Here is a 21,471-nt window from a genome sequence, read left to right as displayed (position 1 = left end):
TTAAAACTTTTAAACCAGAAGATGAAGGTCAGAATATGGGGCAAGATCAATAATAAGATTATAGGTACTCTGTGAACATGGCTGATTTTTAATTAATTTCAACAAATTATGAGACCTCTTACAGAAAAAAGTCTAACATGGGTCTGGGTTTTTTTCCTCTTGTTTTACATTTTGAACTCTCAATTCTCTGACTGTTGTATGCATTGCCATGAAAACTTAGAGGGTTGTTAAGCAAGCGTTTCTGAGTTCAGGACTATAAGTTTTGTAAGGTTTTATTTTGAAATGTGCTTATGGGAAATAGCAGAATGGCATGGGAGGGTATTTTCAATTTAATATTGCAGAATGAGAAAAATCCATGCTGGCTACTCCTATGAGTAAAACAGAAAACTGAGCATCCCACAACCAGTCAGGATTCCTAACAAAAACCAAAACTAAAAAAATCCTGACAGCCAGGCAGCCAAGATCACAGAAATCCCCATGCAGCACAACCAGACCCAGGGGCTACAGTTAGTGCAGAATGCTGTGGCACAATTGCTGACATGAGTGAGACCCTATCAGCATATAATACCACTGCTCTGAAATCTCCACTGGTTGCTGATTTGCTGCCAAGCCAACTTCAAGGTGTGCTTTCCATGCTATGGGTGCCACATAGTACTTGTTCTGCTCTTGTAAGAAATCAGTCCTTTAGTGTGGCACTAAATTAAACCTACGCTTTGGAATTCCCTGCCTATTGACATCAGGCAGACAGCTTCATTGTACTCTTTTCAGCACCAGCTAAAAACATTCTTATTTAGGCAAGCCTATCCAGGCATGAAGAAGCCATTGTGTTTTTTATCTGTTTTTAACTCATTGTCGGTTTTATTATTTTGAATGTTTTTAAATACCTGTCTTTAACTGTTTTTGCCAATAATTGTATTGTTTTAATTCCTTCTGTAAATCCCTTTTAGGTTTTTTACAATAAAGTGGTATATAAATGTTGTAAATAAAATACATAAATAAATTTGGAGTCACTTTGGCCCTTGGGTCTCTTTCCACTTTTAGGTACAAAGGAATCTGACTCAGGCCATTTGGTATCATCTAGCTCAGGACTGATGACATGGCCATGGATTGGCTCTCCAGGATTCCAGGCAATAGTGTTTTCCAGAAATTGAATTTTGGACCTTTGCATGCAAATCATATGCCCTACTACTGAGCTACAGCCCTTCCACTGTTTAAAAAAGTATCTTTTAAAATTGTTCTTTTCAATTTACTTATGAATGCACATCATACCTAGGGCAGATCCACACCAATCATTTAAAGCACATTCAACACACATTTGAAGCACATGAATCCCACCACAGAATCATGGGAACTGCAGTTTATTAAGGGTGGTGGGAACCATAACTGTGAAGGGGAAACTACACTTCCCAGGATTCTTTAGGGGAAGTCATGTGCATTAAATGAAGAAATATTTATAAAAGCATGACTGTCAAAGATGTTTATTATTTGCACAACCTGTAAAGACATTTGTAGTGCAATCCTATGTTTGTCTACTCAGAAGCAAGTCCCAATGTAGTCAATGGGGCTTACTCAAATAGGGAAGCATGCACAGAACTGCAGTCTCAAGTGAGAAGGAACACTCACCCAACCCAAAATTCAGAATCATGCCACTTTAAGCTGTTTTGCACCTGTTTATACTTTTCATGGTTATTGGATTTTAAAGGGATTTATTTCTTCTTGTGAGCTGATTTGGTTTCCAATTCGCAATCCTACCTCACAGGGTTGTTGGGAAGACTCCATACACACACACACACTGGAAATGTAAAAATATATAGACCCCATATAATAGTTTATTGTCCAAATGTGTTGGTCATTGCAGAACATTTTTTTAAAAAAAATCAATATTAGTTTCCTACATAATAAAAGCAGTGATATCTACATAAACCCTCCCTAATCGCTTTAAAAATAGGATTGGAATGGGAGAGAAAGATTTACAACACAAACACAGTGTCATGGCCCGTCAGAGGACTCCTCAGATGAGGACGACTCGGGAGTAACAGCAGCAGACCCAGGAGCAGCAGGAGACACGGAGGAGCCTCCTGAGAATCCAGCTCCTTCTGCCCCTCAGCTGCAGAGCACCCCAGGGACAGCAGAGGCCCTGCAGCCAGACACAGACAGTGAACAGGATACTCCCCCCTCACCTGCAGAACGGAGACAGCAGAAGGTCAGGCAGAAGAGAGGCAGGCCTGTCTCCTTCAGGCCCAAACGCTGAGGGCTCACACCTGCTGTCAACCTTGCTCTTTATAAGGCACACCTTGGCTGCAGCTTGTTGCTGACTGCAACGTCAGGCGTGGCTTGTGTGTTCCTAGTTTCCTGGCACCCTCTTTCGGACTGACCCCTTGGCACTTGATCCCGGACCTCTACTGACCTCACTTCCGGACTCCTGACTTGGCAAGTACGCTTCGGACAAGCCTGGCCCTTATCAGCTCCCCTCCTCCTAGACCTGGCAGATTTATGGCCAGACTGCCGGCTAAGGACTTTGCTTCCCTGCCAACCACCCAGGAATTTCCAGCCCCCCACCGGCACTGCTGACGCAGTGTAGAGCTGACACACAGTTCTTTACCATGTTCACTCAAAAGTCCCATTAATTTACAACACAATTCTAGCCATATCTACTCAAACGTCCTATTGAATTCAGTGGGGTTTACTCCAGGTATATAGGATTAGAATTGCAGCTTTTCTCCCAGAAAAGCAAGTATTGGATTAAAGCTACATATTGGGAAAATTTTCAAAACATTGCCATCTTCAACAGCCCAGGAAAATTTAAACTTTTTTGTGAACACAAGAGAGAAAAAAGACTTTGTACTGCTGAAAGCTTTATACTTAGTCAATTTATGAGATTTTCAGATGAACAGGAAACAACAGTCATTTTCTACCTTTGCAGTGGAGTCTAAGGACTGCCTGGAGGCCCAGAAATCCCTTGTCAATCACAACCCTGACTTCACTTATTGGCTACAAACCTGAAAGGGCGGGCTTAGAGAAGCCAGCTAAGAGATCATTTTACAGAAGTTGCAGGGGAGGGGGCTGACATTTTGGTGTATATCTTGAGAACCAGAACACCTAGAAACTTTTTTTTTAATGAAAGCTGAGAGTCCGGAGATTAAGCTGACTCACCCAGAGACCCGGAGAGGACCTCCAAAAACTGGACATCTGGTAACCCTACTATGGCTACAGTTCTCTTTCACCTGTGGTCTGGCACTGTGAACTGAGCTACTTTGGTAAAGACAGTGAGCTCCTGAGCTTGGCTTTGATGCTTCATTAGGTGTCTCAGTTTTAGATTCCACCCAAAAAACAAATTTGTCCATACTACAAGTTTAGGAAAGGGTAGAAAGAAAATAAATACTTTAGGGTATATTAATTAACTCCTCCTTGAGAATCCCTCCTTCTAGTTTTGTTCCTGACCTTTAAATTTTCTTGCTTGTTGGACAATCAAGGGTAACTTTTTAACTGGCTGCTGTATAAAGGACTAACTGAGCAATTGGAAACTAATTGTGGAAAGCAATTGGAATTTTTTTACTGGTTGCTGGGTTGATTTTTCTGTCCACAAACACTAAAAAGGCCTCATGCTGAGTGGCGCATACTGGAAAAACCAGAAATTAGGGCTGAGTTACCGCCTAGGTGGCTAGCCAGTCAGTTAGCTAACTGTAGTGTACACGGCAATATTTCTATTTCTCTAGGGCTGTTTTTATCCTTTGCCATCAAGTACTCAAGAGAAAAAAGAAAAATAGCCTCTATGATTATGAGTATAGTGAGGGGACAATGTAAAAGCCGGAATAGGTCAGAATGGGCCCTTACAAAAAAATGATGTGTTAGAGACACTTGAGAACAACAACATTTAAGAACCAAAACCATTCTGATGTTATATGTTATTAACCCTTTAACAACCAAAATGTCATCTGGAATGGAATGGAACAACCTGGAATTGCAACTTCCCAGTGAGCCAGAGCTACCAAATTCATCATTTGCACATGACTAGATGGGATTCATGCAAGAAGCCACAAAACTTCCATGGTAACCACATTCTGATATCAATTCCAGGCTATAATATCTTTTTATGGAAATCCGCCTGAACAGCAACTTCCCAGCAAGCCAGAACTACTAAATTCACCATTTGAACATGACTAGATAGGATTCATGCAATAAGCCACCAAACATCCACACTAATCATATTCTGATACCCGTTCCAGGCTATAATACATAGAAAACAGCCCAGATCGGCAACTTCCCGCAAGCCAGACCTACCAAATTTACCAGTCACACATGCCGAGGTGGGATTCGTGCAATAAGCCACAAATCTTCCATGCAAACCACATTCTGATACCTGTTCTGGGCTATAATACATTTTACGGAACACAGCCCAGAATAACAATTTCCCAGTGAGCCTACCAAATTCACCAGTTGCACATGACAAGATGGGATTCATACAATAAGCTACAAAACGTCCACAGAAACTACATTCAGATATGTTTCTATAATATGTTTTTATAAAAATTGGCCCAGAATGGGAGCTTCCCAGCAAGCCAGAGCCACCAAATTCACCAGCCACACATGACTAGATGGGATTCATGCAATAAGCCACAGAACTTCCACACAAGCCATGCTGTTGACACAGTACCATTTGGCACTCCTGCTGGTGTGTTTGTATCAAGCTGACCTCACTGCTACCTTGCCACCTCCCTCCAGGTAAGCCACAGTGACAGCCCCCTTGCTGGCAAGCTATTGTAGCTGCTTCACCTCATTCGTGAGACATTTCTGTTTAATTTATACATACCTTTTAACTCTGAAACTATCCAAAAGAATATAATTTTTGAATGCCATTACACATATTCTCCGCAGGTTCCCTTTCTTCCTCAGCCTGGCCTCTCATTAATTTATTTTCTGTGACTATGTTATATTGTATAATTGGATTCTTGTTACATTTCAGTAATGCGCTCATAGGTTCTTGTAACAGAACAAGCTAACATTTTTAACCGCTATTATGTATAGAAGCTCCTGTTCAGCCTGGGATTGCCTAGGATTTGAACAGGGTCAATATGTGAAGGGTGGGGGCTGTTCTGTTTATTCCCCTTCCATTAAAGCTCTAGTGAAGCCCCAAAAATGGTTTAAAAGGGCCTGTAAATTAGCTCATGACTGCTGCCCTGGGCACCTACGGGGAGAAAGGATGGGATATAAATCTAATTAAATAAATAAATGGTACTATCTACACTTCAGTTATTTCCACAGGAAATTACTTTACAGGATCTTTATTCACAATGCTGTAACGATGCAGGTACGGTCTTATTTAAGAAATAATATCTGACACATTTGAAAGAGAGTCTTTAATGAAAAGTCATCAACCACGATATGACAGGCCATTTTCTGCCCCGCTGCAAACATGCTTTTGATTGAATTTGAAATACAGTTAGAATCCAGTAGGTTGGAAATGATATTATGTTCAACAAAATTAAGTTCAAGCTTTGGTCCTCAATGGACCTTCTTTGCACTAATTAATGTGACCCATTTCCATAATCCAGTTCTGCGCTCTCTTGCTTTTTTGAAAAATATTTTCACTGTCAGCAGAATGCAAAGTTTTGGGCATCTGCACTGGTAGTATGACTCCTCCAGACAGGGCCAGCCCAAGACATTTTGATCCCTGAGACAAAGGATAAGATGGCCCCATTCCCAATTCCATGTGCAAACACTGGCCTGGCTGGCTGTTGAAGCTTACTGCAACACTGGTAATGGGATAGGATCTTCCACCACACCAGAATGCACCTGGCTAGCTTAGAGAGTACAGGGCGGGCCACATAGCAAACACGGCTCGGTTCCCCCAACAGGTAGGGACAGATGGGGGGGGGATTCAGAAGTAGCAGCCAGGAATCTACTGCTAGTGCCTTACCCCAGCTAGTTGCCTCACTCTACTATGGTAGGGCTGACCCTTCTCCAAATACCTGCAAATAAACCATTTCCACTCACAAGGATATGAAAGACCACCTATCTTCCCATGCGTACATCAAAACTCTAAGGTCTTTATCAGGTTCACCCAGCATTGTGACTTACAGCAGGTGGTTACTGGAGAAAGGGCCTTCTCAGTGGTTGTTTTGGTGGATGACTTAATTTTTTTTCTGCCCGTTGCAGCAATTGTAATGTGCTGTGCTAGATGCTGTATGATTTTTAATTGTATTTTATTGCGTCTTTCATTTCTTACATATTGTATTTTATTGTAATACAATTTGAATTCCATAGATTTTATAATACAATAAAATACAATATAAGAAATAAAAAGCAATTAATACAATTAAAAATCAATTGCGAATATTTAATGTATGAATGTGCTGTCTTCCATCTTCAACCACAAATCTGCAGACATGCTGTAGACCACCTGAATGAAATGTCCACAGACCACCATTTGGGAACCCTTGCTGTATATTATACTTCGGTAACCTACCTTATGATGGAGGGTAGCTTAACCATGTGTATTCTTGACTTTTTAGCTGCCCATAACATGCCTACGATTCTTTATTGTGGTCCCTGCAGTTAAAAAATATTATACATGAATCATGAGATATGTTTGGCAACAGCAGCTCTTCTCATCAAAATATGCAGAAGTACAGCCTAATCTTTTCCTAGCACTTCCATTGTACTTTGAAAGGAAAAGATGGGCATTTGCACATGAGTATTTGCAGCTGAGTACCAAACATTTTGTAACAAATGGCCAACTTCTAATGGGTTCAGGTGCGTATGGGCTGGCATGTCCAACAGAGAGAGGTGGCCCTTTGACCATCTCACCTTACGCATTTGATTAATGGAATCACTTTGGCCCCATACTGTGGACAATTTGGGGCACATTTTTTTAAAAACTGAATGCACATTTGGCTTCTCTAGCACAATAAAAATGGAAGGCTTTCAGTTAAGAACAACACTAATTCTGAAAGTATTTCCTTCAATTTTCCATTATTTTTATTTATTTATTAGCAATGTGCATAATCTGCCAGCCAAGAACAGCATTGTCTGGACAGCATAAAAACAATGCCCTACTAAATACAATTGTTACAAGTGTCCTGGCATTGTTTATATAATTAAGCACAAACAATAGATCCTCTCACACTAAAGCGACAGTGTTCAGTGCCTGGTGAAAATTATTCTGAGCAGTTGCTTTGCTGTTCCGCTCATGTTTGAATTTAATCATTCAAATGAATTTTTCTATAATCCTTGTTCGTGTTCATTAGAAAATTACTGAATCCTCCTTTAAAAGATATTAATGCCATTTCCTTTCCAGCAGCATCTAAGGCTGTTCCACACCATTGGCTGTTCTCCAGCTGAAATTTTGTCCCTGAATATGATCTTGACCAAAATTGAGGCTTCTCATAGATAAAGCCCAAACCTAAACGATTGTACAATTAAGTTCAGCTAGGACCAAAGTGTGTGTATGCCCTGATCCAAACCATTTACTTTCAAAACAAAATAAAATATCCATTCATGCAATTGCTATTTGCAAAGATGGCGTCGCATCTAGTTTTGCCCTCACAAGCTCTAGCTGGGCAAACAGCTTGTGATGTAAGTGCTTCACATTTGAATTAACAATGTCATGTGTAAAACTTAGGCAGACACCGTTTCAGAGATGGCCTGAGCGAGAGGTTTTACAAGCTTCTTCAGGATTGGCCCAACCATAGAAGCAAACGAAGCATCTGTCTGGGATGCCAAAAGCCTGGGGCTGTCAAGGCAGGCTAAGTAAATGTCTTGAAGAAATAGTCGCTGTCTGCATTTCTGGAGGAGAATAGAAGCAGCTGAGCCCCTCATTGCCTGGGTAAAATGCGCTGTAATCCAGGGAACAAGGAAGCTTCTCTCCACTGTCTGTCCAAAGTCATCACTACAACTTTAAATAAGGGAAAGAAATACAGATCTTGAAAATGATGTTTTAAAGTATCGTAATCAACTTTAACAGCTATTGTTTCACTGCTCAGCACAGAAAAGGGGATATTTTCATTCATTTGGGGCAACAGAAAATCTTCGACTGGCCCAGAGATTCTACAAGGCCCTTGAAAAACAGAAGACAAAATTGCAGTAACAAGGAGCTTACTATGCAGAATAAAAAATTTAAGCCCCAAGTTTGAATTTCAAATTGTGAATTATTTATTTTTAATTTGAGGCAGTTTTGGTCTTACTTGATGCTCAAATTTTAGTAACAACTTCAAATTTTTATATTGCTCTCAAAATTTCAGCTCATGAAATCTGAGACTAAATTATGGTTTTTGACTGTGATTGATAAATATCCATTGTATGACTTCTGCTGAGACTGGGACCAGATATGAAGAATTGATGATAGACAGACAGCCTGGTGCTTTCCGTCATTATAATGTTAGAATTTAATTGCTGAATTTTCTTTAAAATATACTAAGACTAGATTAATCCTTGAAACCTATAAACCTTTATGCATGTATATTTCATTCACAGCCAAACTACATTATGAAGTCTGTATTCTTACAGTTGTTGCATACACTATAGTGCAGGAGCAAGCAATCCAAACAGTGTATGCAGCAACTGTAGGAATACAAAGCCCATAATGCAGTACAAATGCAAACAAATGTGTATACACATGCAGAAAGATGTAAAGGCTTCCAGTATAATTCTTGCTTTAATAAACCATAAAAATATGGCAATAATTAAATTGTAAGATCACAATCATAAAGACATTCATGTCTCTGTAGTGTTTCTGTTATCAACAGTTTATTGGATCTGAAGAACAAGTAACAGAAGGAATCTAAACAAGCCAGCCAGGTGTATTTCCCACAAAAATTTGTAATACTTTATCAGGTAAAATATTTCGCAGTTGAATTCTATTGTGAAACATGTGCTAGAAAAGCTGGGTATTTTAAGTAGAAAGTATTTTAAAATGGGCATTTTTAGAAGTGTCTAGACAATGTTAAATATACCTCTCAGCTTTTTAGAAGCATAGTATTAAAGAAGTCCTGGGAATGATATATGTATCATACTTTGAGAAATACATATTACCCTTGAACTGTATAGTCTGAAGTGTGCCAGATAGGAAGAACATAGATAATGCTCTTCGGAATTGGCTATTTTTAGAAATGCTGTTGTTATCAGAAAGGGGGAAAGAATGATAAGAATAGGCAGAGGCTGACTCAAGAAAAACAATCACAAGACAATGAATCAAAATGATCAGCATGTCAACAGAGGAAAAAACCAGAAGCATTAAAGGGTCCAGAAAAGTACTGGAGGGGAGGGGGTTGTATCTGTGCAGTCATTTGAAGTGTCAAGTCAAAAATTACAGAGCACTCCTGTACATATCTACTCAAAAGTAAGCCCTATTGACCCAGAATGACTTACTCTCAGGTCAACATACCCAGCTTTAGCAAGAAAACTCATTTGCTGAATAAGAAAGGGCATCAAAATACTACAAGAACTACAAAATACTACAGGTAACCAAGATCATTTAGCATCAGCCAATGGTCATTAAAACAGGAGAAGTGGATGAAACCAGACAGTGAAGATTAATAAAAGAAAGCAAATTAAACCTGAGATCTGCCTTTTGTGAAGCAGCCCTGAAAAGTACAGAGTATGCATTTAACAATGAGACATGGAAGGCACCAGTAGACTCAACTGCAAAAGTGGACTCAAGGGCAGAAAAGAGAGAGAGAGAGAGAGGGAGAGAGAGAGGGAGAGAGAGAGGGAGAGAGGGAGAGGGGGAGAGGGGGAGAGGGGGAGGGGGAGGGAGAGAGAGGGAGGGAGAGGGAGGGAGGGAGAGGGAGGGAGGGAGGTTTAAAGAACAGAGAAAATGGAAAATGGAAGTGGACTGCCTTCAAGTCGATCCCGACTTATGGCGACCCTATGAATAGGGTTTTCATGGTAAGGAGTATTCAGTTGTGGTTTACCATTGCCTTCCTCTGAGGCTGAGAGGCAGTGACTGGCCCAAGGTCACCCAATGAGCTTCATGGCTGTGTGGGGATTGAACCCTGGTCTCCCAGGTTGTAGTCCAACACTCTAACCACTATGCCACAACAGAGAGGGCAGATCTAATTAGATGCAGCTGATAGGAGCACAATAAATATCTCTGTACTGTAGAAGCCATCTCTCCATGAATTTGTCTGTCTGTCAAATTCTGAACAACATAAAGTGAAAAATATGAACACTTTGAACTAGATCTTGAAACAAAACACAGTGGCATTATTAAACATAGTTACATAATACTTAAGTAAGATAAGTCAGTGAGAAACTGCCCTGCAGAAGTGTCTCTTCATAAAGTGCCATTCACAAACCTTTGCCTCAGGGGCAATTGGCGTTTTTAGAGAAGGCTTGCTTGTGGAATAGCTCCCTCAGGACTACAAACTGGATGTCCCCCCTCAAGCAATTCCAATTGTGTGAGGCAGGAGAGTAGGGTTGTGCTTCCTGACCCTACCCTCGTTGTTGGGTCCACATTGCCCAGTCCACATGCTTTTCACATGTTGAGGAGAACTTCTGCAGAAGAGAGTCTGCAGTAAGCATAGGCTCCTACTGGGAAGAAGGGCGGGATCTAAAACTAATACATAAATAAATCACACGGGGGGGGCTACCCACAGCTGGCTCCCTGTTACAGATGTTACCCCTACAATACATGAGAGGCCTGTGGACCAGGTGATGAATATTGGGGCAGGACTAGCAAGTATGACTCCCACTTTTCCCATTTGTGTGATTGTAAGTGCATGAGCGGAGAATGCTCAAATAGGGCTGTTATCACCTCAGAATACACATGGAGAGATTGCTCATTTTATATATTTAAAGCTACCATGTGAAAGGCTTGCATGTCAGGCTAGCCAAGCCTTTCCTCTGATCTGCTAGCTCTCCAAGTGTGGGGAGATTTTTATGGGAGGGTGCACTCAAACAAGTGCTGTCAGAGGTGGCGCATTCCCACTAACTCATGCCTTTCCGGCCCTTTTGAGTTCAATTTCTGGCTCCCATTCAACTTGAATGCAAAAGTGAATATTCACTACTCTGCATGACACACTGGATTTTCAAGCCTATAGCCTGAGAAGTTGAAGTGATAAGGACCAAGAATCATTGCAGACCAACCAGAACATAAATATAGATAGCCTAATATGCTTAAAATAGTTTAATTATAATAGTTCTTGGTAAGAAATTGTCTGTGAATGCTTTTCTGTATATAAGTTTTAGAACTTTTTTTAAAATGAAGCTGAACATCCAGAGATGGAACCTGGAGTATCCCTGGGGAGCAGGTCTTCAAGAGCTCACACATACCCGCCGAGTGACTACAGCCATGTGGATTCTATTATTCAGCCATCTTTTGAAGGGCAAAGGCTAAAACACCACAGTGCCAGTTATGAATGTACCCATATGGCAAATTAAGATTATATAATGCAATCCTATGCTTGTTTACCCATGGGTCTCACCTTGTTCAATAGGATTTACTCGCTAGGAGGACTGCAATCCTGAGTAATGATTTCCTTCTCCTTAAAAAGTTTCCAGTGACAATTCAAGCCATAAAAAAACCTTAGAGTGGAAAATCACCCTGGAGACCAGCCTTTTCTTTGCTGTGCTGTAGAAAGGGAGAGAACTGAAATGAAAAGGGGAAATGATTGTGTTTGAGAAGTTATGTTACTGAAGCCCTACTGTGCCTTTACAGCAATTTTAGCCACCCCAAATACCGCATGCTTTTCTAATTAGTGCAAATTGCAAGACCCTGGTCCAGCTGTCTAGTAAAGGCAACACTTTACAAGCGAGTTGATTTTATCCAAGTACTTTCTCATCAATAACGCTGCAGAAAAAAGAGACTCTAAGGTCATCTCTTCTTGCCAGTTTTTTCCCCCATTTACTGCCAAGTCTAGTTTCAATACAAATAGCATCGGCTGCATTTTTCTCTTCTGCGTTCTTACCAGGGCTGTGGAGTCGGTACAGCAAACCTTCAACTCCGACTCCGACTCCTCTATTTTTCTACTGTCCGACTCCGACTCCACCCAAAATTGCTTCTTGTCAATCAAAATTTATTTGGAAGTCAGAGTCGGTACATTTCTACCGACTCCAACTCCACCCAAAATTGCTCCCGACTCCGACTCCACGACTCCGACTCCACAGCCCTGGTTCTTACTACCCTTAATTCCTCATCTTATGTGAGCATGTACACATAGTGTACTTAAATGAAACAGAGCAAGAGTTTATATTGAAAACGCTATCACTTTTACTTTACCCTACCATAGCAATGTAACATGAACATTTTACGGTCGAGGGTTGAAATAAAACACAGGCACAGCAAGCTGGGTTGAACAAAGGGCCACTTTATTAAACTATAAACAAACCCCTTAAACTAACCTGCAGAGGGAAAACCTAGGTGCGGGAACTGTTTATAAGCAAGCATTTGCAATACAGCTATTGGGCGACCAGCCCCTGCTGGGGCAAGGGCAAGCCATTCTGCTTACCCCTTACCCCCACCACACCATGTAGGTGAGCAGAGGGGCCTTCCCACATCACCACCCAAGGGGCCCTACAACTCTGGGTGGATGAGGTAAGTAGACACCAGGAGCAGACCATATCCTGCCTCCAGGCCCTAAAGCCCTGACTGGCAGGCCTCTGGAGCCACCAGTCACCTCCAAAGGTGCCTAGCTGTCCTTACCTACTTCCCTTCCCGCACCTTGCTGCACAAGTGAACAGACAACATAAACCCAACTCAGGGAATTAACCTTAACCTTGTCGAATTACCCAAATTAGCCAAAATAACATATTAAACACAACAACCCCTAACCTGATTCTATTCCACCACCACAGTGTGGAGTAGGCAAAAAACCTGCCTGTCAACAAGGGTGGGCAGGATAAAAAATCCTACATGGCCCCAAAGCAACCCAGAACACACAACAGCAATGGGGGGTGGGGGGTCACACACCAAGAAGAAGATTAGGGGGCACCACGGTCTTAAATAAGCCCTGATGCCCCACCCCACTCGCTCAGCACATTGTGTGTGCAAAATGTTTCCATTGGACGCTCCTCAGAGTGGCAACACAGCTGATGACCAATCAGTTTTGAAGTCTGTGTGAAGCTGACTTCAAGGTAAAACATACTCGACCTCCAATTTCCCAGGTTTTAGAGTAAAATGGGGCAGATTTAGACTAATGTTGTGTGTCATTGGAGAGGCACTGAAACCAGTACAACCGCAAATGTGTCTCCAGCCTAAGCTTTCAAACCACAGTGAATGGAACTAGATGGGGAATAACAAAATCATGCATGCCTTGTCCGCAAATCCTTTCCTGGTTATGATTACTACATATACGTCCTACATCATTCAAGTCTACCAGATAAGGCATTGTGTGGTGGACAAGAAAGTGAAGGTTTAGGTAAATTGGCCTGCTTGGAATCTGTGTACAATGTTACACTTATGATTTTTGCCTGCCAGAATATAGACATGGGAGGCATATGCAAGTTATCCCTTGATCAGATGCCAGCAAGTCAAAATTAGTTTGAACTGAACTAAAAAGAGAGAGCCAGTGTGGTGAGTGGTTAAGGCATTGGACTATGACTTGGGAGACCAGGGTTTGAATCCCCACACAGCCATGAAGCTCACTAGGTGACCTTGGGCCAGTCTCTGCCTCTCAGTCTCAGAGGGAGGCAATGGTAAACCCCCTCGGAATACCGCTTACCATGAAAACCCTATTCATAAGGTCACCATAGGTCGGAAGCGACTTGAAGGCAGTCCATTTTCATTTTCAAACTAAAAAAAACACACTGAATTGGCAAACTTGGAAGTAACATTAAGAAAAAGAAGGAAGCACTGTGTATGGGGGAGAATGATGGGAGGGTTGAGGTTATTATTATTATTATTATTATTATTATTATTATTATTATTATTATTATTATTATTATTATTTACATTTGTATACCGCCCCATAGCCAAAGCTCTCTGGGCAGTTTACAACAATTAAAAACATTAAAAACAAATATACAAATATACAAATTTAGGTTTCAGTTAAAAAGATTAAGATTATTGCCTTTTTCCATATTTTAGGGAGAATTAGCTCTAGTTCTGTAAATTGAAGGCTATTTATTTATTTTAAAAAATTATATACCACCATTCATAAAAAAAAAGCAAAGTGGTTTACAACCTTCATATACATATGTACAATTTTAACATCAGAAATCATTGACTTAACTATTGCAGAAAGGTATCTTCTCAATTGCCTGCATAAGCCTGGCAGCATAGAAAGGTTTTCAGCAGTCGTAAGTCAAAACAGAAGGTGCCTGCTGAATCTCTATTGGCAGAGCATTCCACAGGACTGGGCCAATTACACTAAAAGCTCAATTTCTTGTTGCTGTCAAATTAGCTTCATCAACTCAGGGAAAGACCATTGATGCTCGTGCAGATTATCTCAGTGACCAAGCTGGGATATAAGGATTCACATAGTCCCTAAGGTCCCCTCGACCTAAGTTGTTCAAGCCTTTGTAAATAGATAGAAGTACCTTGAACCTAGGTTGATAACCAGGGCCAACGCCAAATGGCAGTCAAGTCGGGCCCTAGGCGAGGGCCCCTGCTGTCCAGAGGGGCCCCTGAAGTGTCCCTTGTTAGAGTGGGAGAGTAGCTCTCCCCTTCCATACCCTGGCATGGATCGCAGGGAGGGAGCTTCCAGGCCACCCGCCTGTTCGCTCGCTCCACCTATCTCTCTCCTGTCTTTGCTGTTGTGCACGCAGGGCTGCCATCAACCACAATGGTAAAGGAGGCATCAGCCCCTTAGAAAAGCCTCCACTGGCATCTTAGATGATGGCAGCCCTGTATGCGCAGCGCGCATAGCAGAGAAGACAGGAGAGAGGTAGGTGGAACAGGCAGGAGTGCCCAAGGGCCCAGTCATGCCTGGCACCGACCCTGTCGGCAACCTAGCTCTTAAAAAATATATATAGATCACTTTCCAAAGAAAATGTTACCCAAAGTAGTTTATCAGAATATATACAAACAAACAGACAATATACAATTTTTAATCCCAGGTAAAAACAGGTATCTCATTATGGTACAAAATGCCACTAAAACCAGCATGAACTAAGATGGAAATTGTACCACTCATGCAGTGATTTGCTGGTTACAGTCCTTTGCCTTCATGAAATGCTTCCAAAAGGCTTTGGTTTTTGGTTTTGCATCTGTGAGAAATAGGATACTGGACTAGATAACCCTGTGAACTGACCCAGGAGGGCTGTTCTTATTTCAGCATATAAATCAATTGACCCCCAGTATCTTGGTATCGTTGTGTTTGCAGGGTGCATGCACCCTAGATGAAGGAGGGGTAATTATACTCAAAGTACAGCGTGACGAATGGATAGAAATTAGGGAAGTAGCACATAAAGAAATAATAGTGTTTTTAAACATTTCTGCTAAAAGGGTTTGTTGTATGAATTTGAAACGAAATAATGACAAGAAACATCCTACATAGTTTGTTGTCATTATTTCGTTTTAAATTCATCAAACAAAGCAACTGCATTCTGGAGCTGGCTTAATTTTGAATACATCCTGGAGGATAACTATGAATTACAGCTTAGGGGACTGAAATGGGTTTCCCTTTGACCCCATTCCATTTCTTTATAGGTCAGTATGCACAGTAATGAGCTGTATATGGAGAATGTGTCTGCATGAGACCTTAAATTCTTTCTGTTGAATTCTCTCCTACAGCTAGATAGGCTGGTAATGTCCCAATTACAGATTTTATAAATCAGCAAGATCTCTATTCAGTTGTACAGGATGTGTTTGCAAATGTATATTGTCTAACCAAAACGAAGAAGAAGAAGACTGGGGCAGATATCATCACTAAGGGCTCTATATACTCATAAATCAGAGTATCGCATGCATCTAGTTCGCATATTTAGGGATGGTCTGCAGAGTCCAAAACACATCAACATCTATATAATGTGACTGATGTATGATCCAAAATACCATCAGATTTCCAGTAGCAGTTTACATCTTCACTGACAGAAAAGTATGCATGCCAGAATCATCTTGCATGGATATACCAATGCTGGCATGCATAACTATTTTTTTCTTTTTATAGCATTTTCTTTATATGCAAAAGTTATGCAACAGGAGAAACACTGTAAGTAACAAAAAAGTAAATAAATAAATAAATTTTAACCCCAAACTGGCATATATAACTTTGATAGTACAGGTGCTGGTGCTGCTATCCCCACAGCATATAATATGGAGCATTTAAGTGCTACCATTTCCATGCAGGGAGCCACTACACATAAGGATTTTTAGCAAAGACCGAGGCAAAGGACTTTTTGATGTTCCATCCCAGAGTGAAGTTCAACAATAGAGCAACTCCCACAGTTCTCCTCTTAGGCACTTACCTGATTGATGCTTCCTGTGTGAAAGAGACATAGGCAGATGCTGTGGCAGTTTATTGCAGGCTGCCATCTTCTGCCACTCAGTGCCACTGAATAGGGAAAGGAGATCAACTGCCCTCACCAGGTAAGGATTTCATCTGGTCCACATTTTTAAGGGATCCAACCTGATTCACACTTTCTGAACTAATGCATGGATCGGGATGCAGTTATCCTTGAGTTTTCACACTTCTCTGAATTTTGCAATACAGTTCTCGGCTAAAGAAAAAAATGTACAAAAATGTATTTTAATTTTAGGTTAAAATTGTGCATACAAAAATGCATATTTTGTGACAAAATTCATACGCTGAAAGTTTTCATGCATTTTAAAAAAAGAAATCACAGATTGATGCAGGAATGGGATAGAATAGACTTATAAATGCCATGTGAAACTGGCATGGGTCAGAATGCTCTATCCATCTCTGCCAAAGCTATCAGGAGGGATGGCAAAAACAACAGAGCTGCTACTTTATCAACATCCAAGTACATCACATCCAAGTACATCACATGGGCCAGTGCTGCTATCCACTCAGCAAAGTTGCAGCTGGATGAGTCCTGCTGCTTCTGATACAACTTCTTGACCAAAAATAGTGACCTGCTGCGAACTAGCAGACTGAGCAGATAAGAGTAGGCAGCTAAGATGTGTAATAGGAAGGGTTCTCTGCTGAAACCAATGTTACTTGGGTTACAGAGTCCTTGGGTTACAGAGTCCTTGGCTTACACCTCAGCTCACACATTAGTGGGAGAAATATTGTCGCAGGTCCTGCTCAGTTCAAATGTGGTCTTTGTTAAAAGTTAATTGCTGGTGAGAGTTCTATGCAGAAAACATTCTTCAAACGAGTTATGTCTGTTTTTACTACTAATTCTGTTCCATTAAATTTTCCTGAGCTCTTTATATCATTCTCAGAGCTAACAACTTTGCCTAACTGATCAGTGAAAATTGGGTATGAAATTACAAATAATCACCGAACAATTTCCCAGACATGAGTGTATTAATTTGGGAAAATATGTTCTGCATTAATGTTAAAGGGCTTCAGTTCTACAACAGCACTCAAGATGGAAGCTGCATCTTATATATATATATATATTTGAGTAGCTAGTCCAGTGCCACTTCCTCTGTGTCCTGAAATGTGGCATAAGCACTTTCCCCAATCATTCCTGGTGACTGTGGCCCACTTTACTTGAAGGACTGTCTGCACCCATATCAACTTGGCTACACTTTAAGATCAGCAACGGAGGCCATTCTCACCAGGCTGCCTATGACAGCAACTAGGTATGTAGGCAATAGAGAAAGGACCTTGTTTGTGGTGGCCCCTTATCTCTTGAATGGGGTCTGGGATGCCTCATCATTATAGGCTTTTTAGAAAGCTCTGAAGACACATCGGGGACCAATCCACATTAATGTATCATTTTAGAGAGTACTGCTGCTTCTTACTTGCTCGTGATGCATGTGACACGTACCCTAACCCATAGCAAAACTGCCACTTTTCCCACTTTATTCTGGAGTTTTTCTGATTCATTTTATGATGACTTGAGTTACTGCAGTTCATTTCCATGTGAACCAGCCATCCGGCATTATTACTATTATCAGTGGAAGAGGCTTCAGTCCTGAAAAATAGGTTTGACACTCATTTCCCTCATCTTTAACTTTTAACCTGGTATGGGTGTGAGTGGTCTTTGGAAGGAAGTTTTATCTGCCATTTTATTTGACATGTGACTTTTTTTAAAGTGCTGATTCCAAATGTTCATCTGCAAATCTCCACCTCTGTGCTTAATGTCAAAGACCTTTTATATTTTACTATTCATGGAGAGACTGACTATTATGCTTTACCTTTCACCATATGGGAGGTTGAATTTTTGTGATTATTTTCATCCTTCTTTTTGGGAGTGCAGCTTGTTTTTCAATTCATCACTCTCTGTGGTCAGAAATGGAAAACATTACCACTGCAGCAGTCAGTGAGTGTTCATTGTCGTCCAAAGCATTGCTTTGAGGAAAGGTTTTTCATGGGCCGTTCAGCTACAAAATTTATTTGCCTCCCATCCCCTGGAAACAGAGAAAGATGACAGACTTCTTAGAACCTTTTACCAGATGCAACACTGCAGTCAAGGACCACTATAATGCACCATAGTTTGGAACTTTATTAAATTTATAGGAATCTATCTTTCCCCAGAACATGGCTGCATTTTGAGAACAGCAGTGCAGCAAGCCCCACTTAGGATGTACAGTGACATCTCTGGTGTGTTTGTTTGTAGGTTATTCTATTTTTTCCATTACCACATCTGCCTACATTATAGGAATAGCAGCACAAACCACATATGTTTTTGTTTCTTAAATTAATTTTTAAATTAATTAATTCCATAGTTGTGCATTGTCATTAGCTATGATGTCTGCACCAGCAGCTAGGAAAGTCTCATGGAACTACCAGGAGATTATTGTTCTCTTTGATATTTGAGATAACAAAAGATCAAGTTGAATGGCTGCTGTTGTGAAACTAGACAAATGTGTCTGTGTTAAAATATAGTTTGAAGAAGAACTCAGGCTAGAGTTATTTTGGTGAATCTTTATGCAAACAGACTTTGGGAAGGCCATAAGCAGTACTCCAGCTGTAAGCTCACAAAATATTGCTGTAAAAGGAGAGTTTGTGCTTCTTATTTTCTTTAATATAACAATGACCAGAGGAGCATAAGGAGAACAGACAAAGGAAAGATCCTAAAGAGGGGGTGGTGGAGAGGGAGTCAGATAATGCCTGATGTTGTATGGAACTGAGAGAACATTGTGTGCTAACTCTGCCACAGTTGATGGTATCAGTGGGGCACAATCAATTATTAGAATAGTTGTTCAAAAGGGGCCATACATTAACAGTACAGCCCCATATGCTATTTTTATCTATCTTGGAAGTGCACCAGGTTGCACCACTGTTTCACCTATATGCAATGAAAATAGGTTATGGGCTCAAAAAGGCAAAAGGACAGCTCCGCAATGCCCCTTTGCAAATTATTTAGCTTCCAGGACTAACAGCATCTCAGGTAAGCCGTTTTGCAAAGAGATCAACATTTTGGGAGCTTCTCAAGAGAGTATTCCCAGTGAGACAGTATAACAAGACATGCACATCTTAGCATTTGGAGAAGATCACACTATGTATAGCCAGCCCTGCCATTACAGTGCCTCCACCTCTGTTAAGGAGACCAATAGGACCACCACAAGTTGGTTGACAACAACTCCCATAATGCATGATCAATAACTCTGCAAGCTGGAGCTGATTGGAGGTGGAGTCCAAGCAGCATCTGCCAGGCCATAAGTTCCCCCCAAATGCTATACTCTTCCAGTTGTTTTTATTCAACTATTTTTTCCTCATTAACCTTTTTTAATCACAGGAATTCTAACCACATGGCTACAAAGTAAACAGCCACCCATTTAGCCAATATTCTTATCTGCAAGACCAGACATGGGGCATATGAAATTGCTAAGAGGCTTGTGAAGCAGTCGGCAAGAGAGAACAATAGGATTTCTTCTATCATGGAGACGCGCGCCAAGGTTTTTCTGGCTATAAATAAAACATGAAAAATGGGGATGTTGAAATTAGGAAGGCTAGAAAACAACTAATAGAGTCAATGAAAATCCAGACATCTCAACTTCAGGTTCTCATAGATAAAATAGGGCATTCTAATGCCAGACAAAGCCAAAGTTGCTGGAATGATTGCAAAGGAAGTTTTCCCTACAGATCCCTTTTTCAAGATAACCTGTCACCTGTGGTATACAACAAAGAAAGCTCTTCTTCAAGGACAGATAGGTCACCAGACAGGGAATTCCCAGTTGCTTCAATTCCAAATAAAGGTTTTTGTGTGTGTGTGCGACAGATCATCAAAGACACTAAAAAAACTTAACAACTCTTGAAAATATGTGAATACAGCTGTTTACACTAAAGTCAGGATCATTCAGACCATGGTATTTCCGATCTCTATGTATGGATGTGAAAGTTGGACAGTGAAAAAAGTAGATAAGCGAAAAATCAACTCATTTGAAATGTGGTGTTGGAGGCTTTGCGCATACCATGGACTGCAAAAAAGACAAATAATTGGGTGTTAAGAACAAATTAAACCAGAACTATCTTGCCCTTAAAAGGGGCTGTCAGGGGCTGTCAATGAGTGGCTCCCATCTCCAATCCTCCCTGGCTCCATTGTGGCCAAACGTAAACACAGCTGGGTCAGAAACTGCCTGGTGTGGTGCCTGTGCCATTATATAAAAAGCCAACAGAGCAGCCTTTCCCAACCAGTGTTCCTCCAGATGTTGTTGGACCACAACTCCCATCAGCCTCAGCCAGCATTGCCAATGGCTGAGGCTGATGGGAGTTGTGGTCCAACAACATCTGGAGGCACACCGGTTGGGAAAGGCTACAACAGAGAGTGGAAGCTGCTGTTGGGATTCTTAGCCGCAAACACATTTGGGAGTCTCTTTCATAGCCTGGAAGGAAACCCAAACAGCTAGCCAACAAGGACTCAGCAAGGTAGGAGAGAAGTAATACAATAACTGTGAGGGACACAACCTCACAGCTCTGGGGAGTGGCAGAGGATAGAGAGAGGGAAATTATGGAATGTTTAAGAGGCAATTAGACTGGAAGATAAAACAACTGTATTTGAAGCTGGGAGCCCTGGTAATGAGAAGAGTGCAGGACTTCCTGAAGAAAATGAGAAAGGACTCTAAATAATGAGTCAGACCTGGGGCTCTGAAGGAGCTGAAGCTGCCACAGTTCACTGAAAGAATCCTTATCAGTGGCCTACTGATTGAAATAAATAAACAAATACAGCTTTTGCTGCATACATCAAGTGGCCCTGGATGGAGATACACACTCCTATCTGTATTCAAGAATGTGTCCACTGGAGCCCAGATACAAATGGGCATCCAGGAGGTGCACATTTACATTTGCACAGACGCTTCTGTGGCTACTTCCACATTCCCCTTGTTGGATTGGGGCACATTTCTGTAATTTTCAGCTTCTGCATTATGTTCTTGAGAACCAGGGATAAATGGCATTACTTACATAGACAACTGGCCCACACAGAATATGATTGACATTGGTGGAGATGATTTGTTTT

The 21,471-nt window shown here is 41.1% G+C and overlaps 1 long non-coding RNA gene across 3 annotated transcripts in view; it reads right to left on the bottom strand.

Moving 5' to 3' along the window:
- Positions 1-21,471, bottom strand: part of LOC133365230 (uncharacterized) — a 76,400-nt gene that overhangs the window by 42,654 nt on the left and 12,275 nt on the right. For 2 of the 3 annotated variants that reach the window (XR_009758133.1, XR_009758134.1), the window contains exons 2-5: positions 18,209-18,421; positions 16,345-16,596; positions 11,424-11,587; positions 6,467-7,894 (exon numbers count right to left, since the gene is read on the bottom strand). This is a non-coding gene — a long non-coding RNA (uncharacterized LOC133365230). Of the gene's footprint in view, positions 1-6,466; positions 7,895-11,423; positions 11,588-13,658; positions 13,730-16,344; positions 16,597-18,208; positions 18,422-21,471 lie in introns of all 3 variants that reach the window. The other variant, XR_009758135.1, reaches the window with a different exon arrangement.

This window comes from Rhineura floridana, chromosome 10 (assembly GCF_030035675.1).
Source record: "Rhineura floridana isolate rRhiFlo1 chromosome 10, rRhiFlo1.hap2, whole genome shotgun sequence".
NCBI lineage: Eukaryota > Metazoa > Chordata > Lepidosauria > Squamata > Rhineuridae > Rhineura > Rhineura floridana.
Note: the sequence above shows the minus strand (reverse complement) of the source record. Positions and strands in the feature narration are given on the sequence as shown.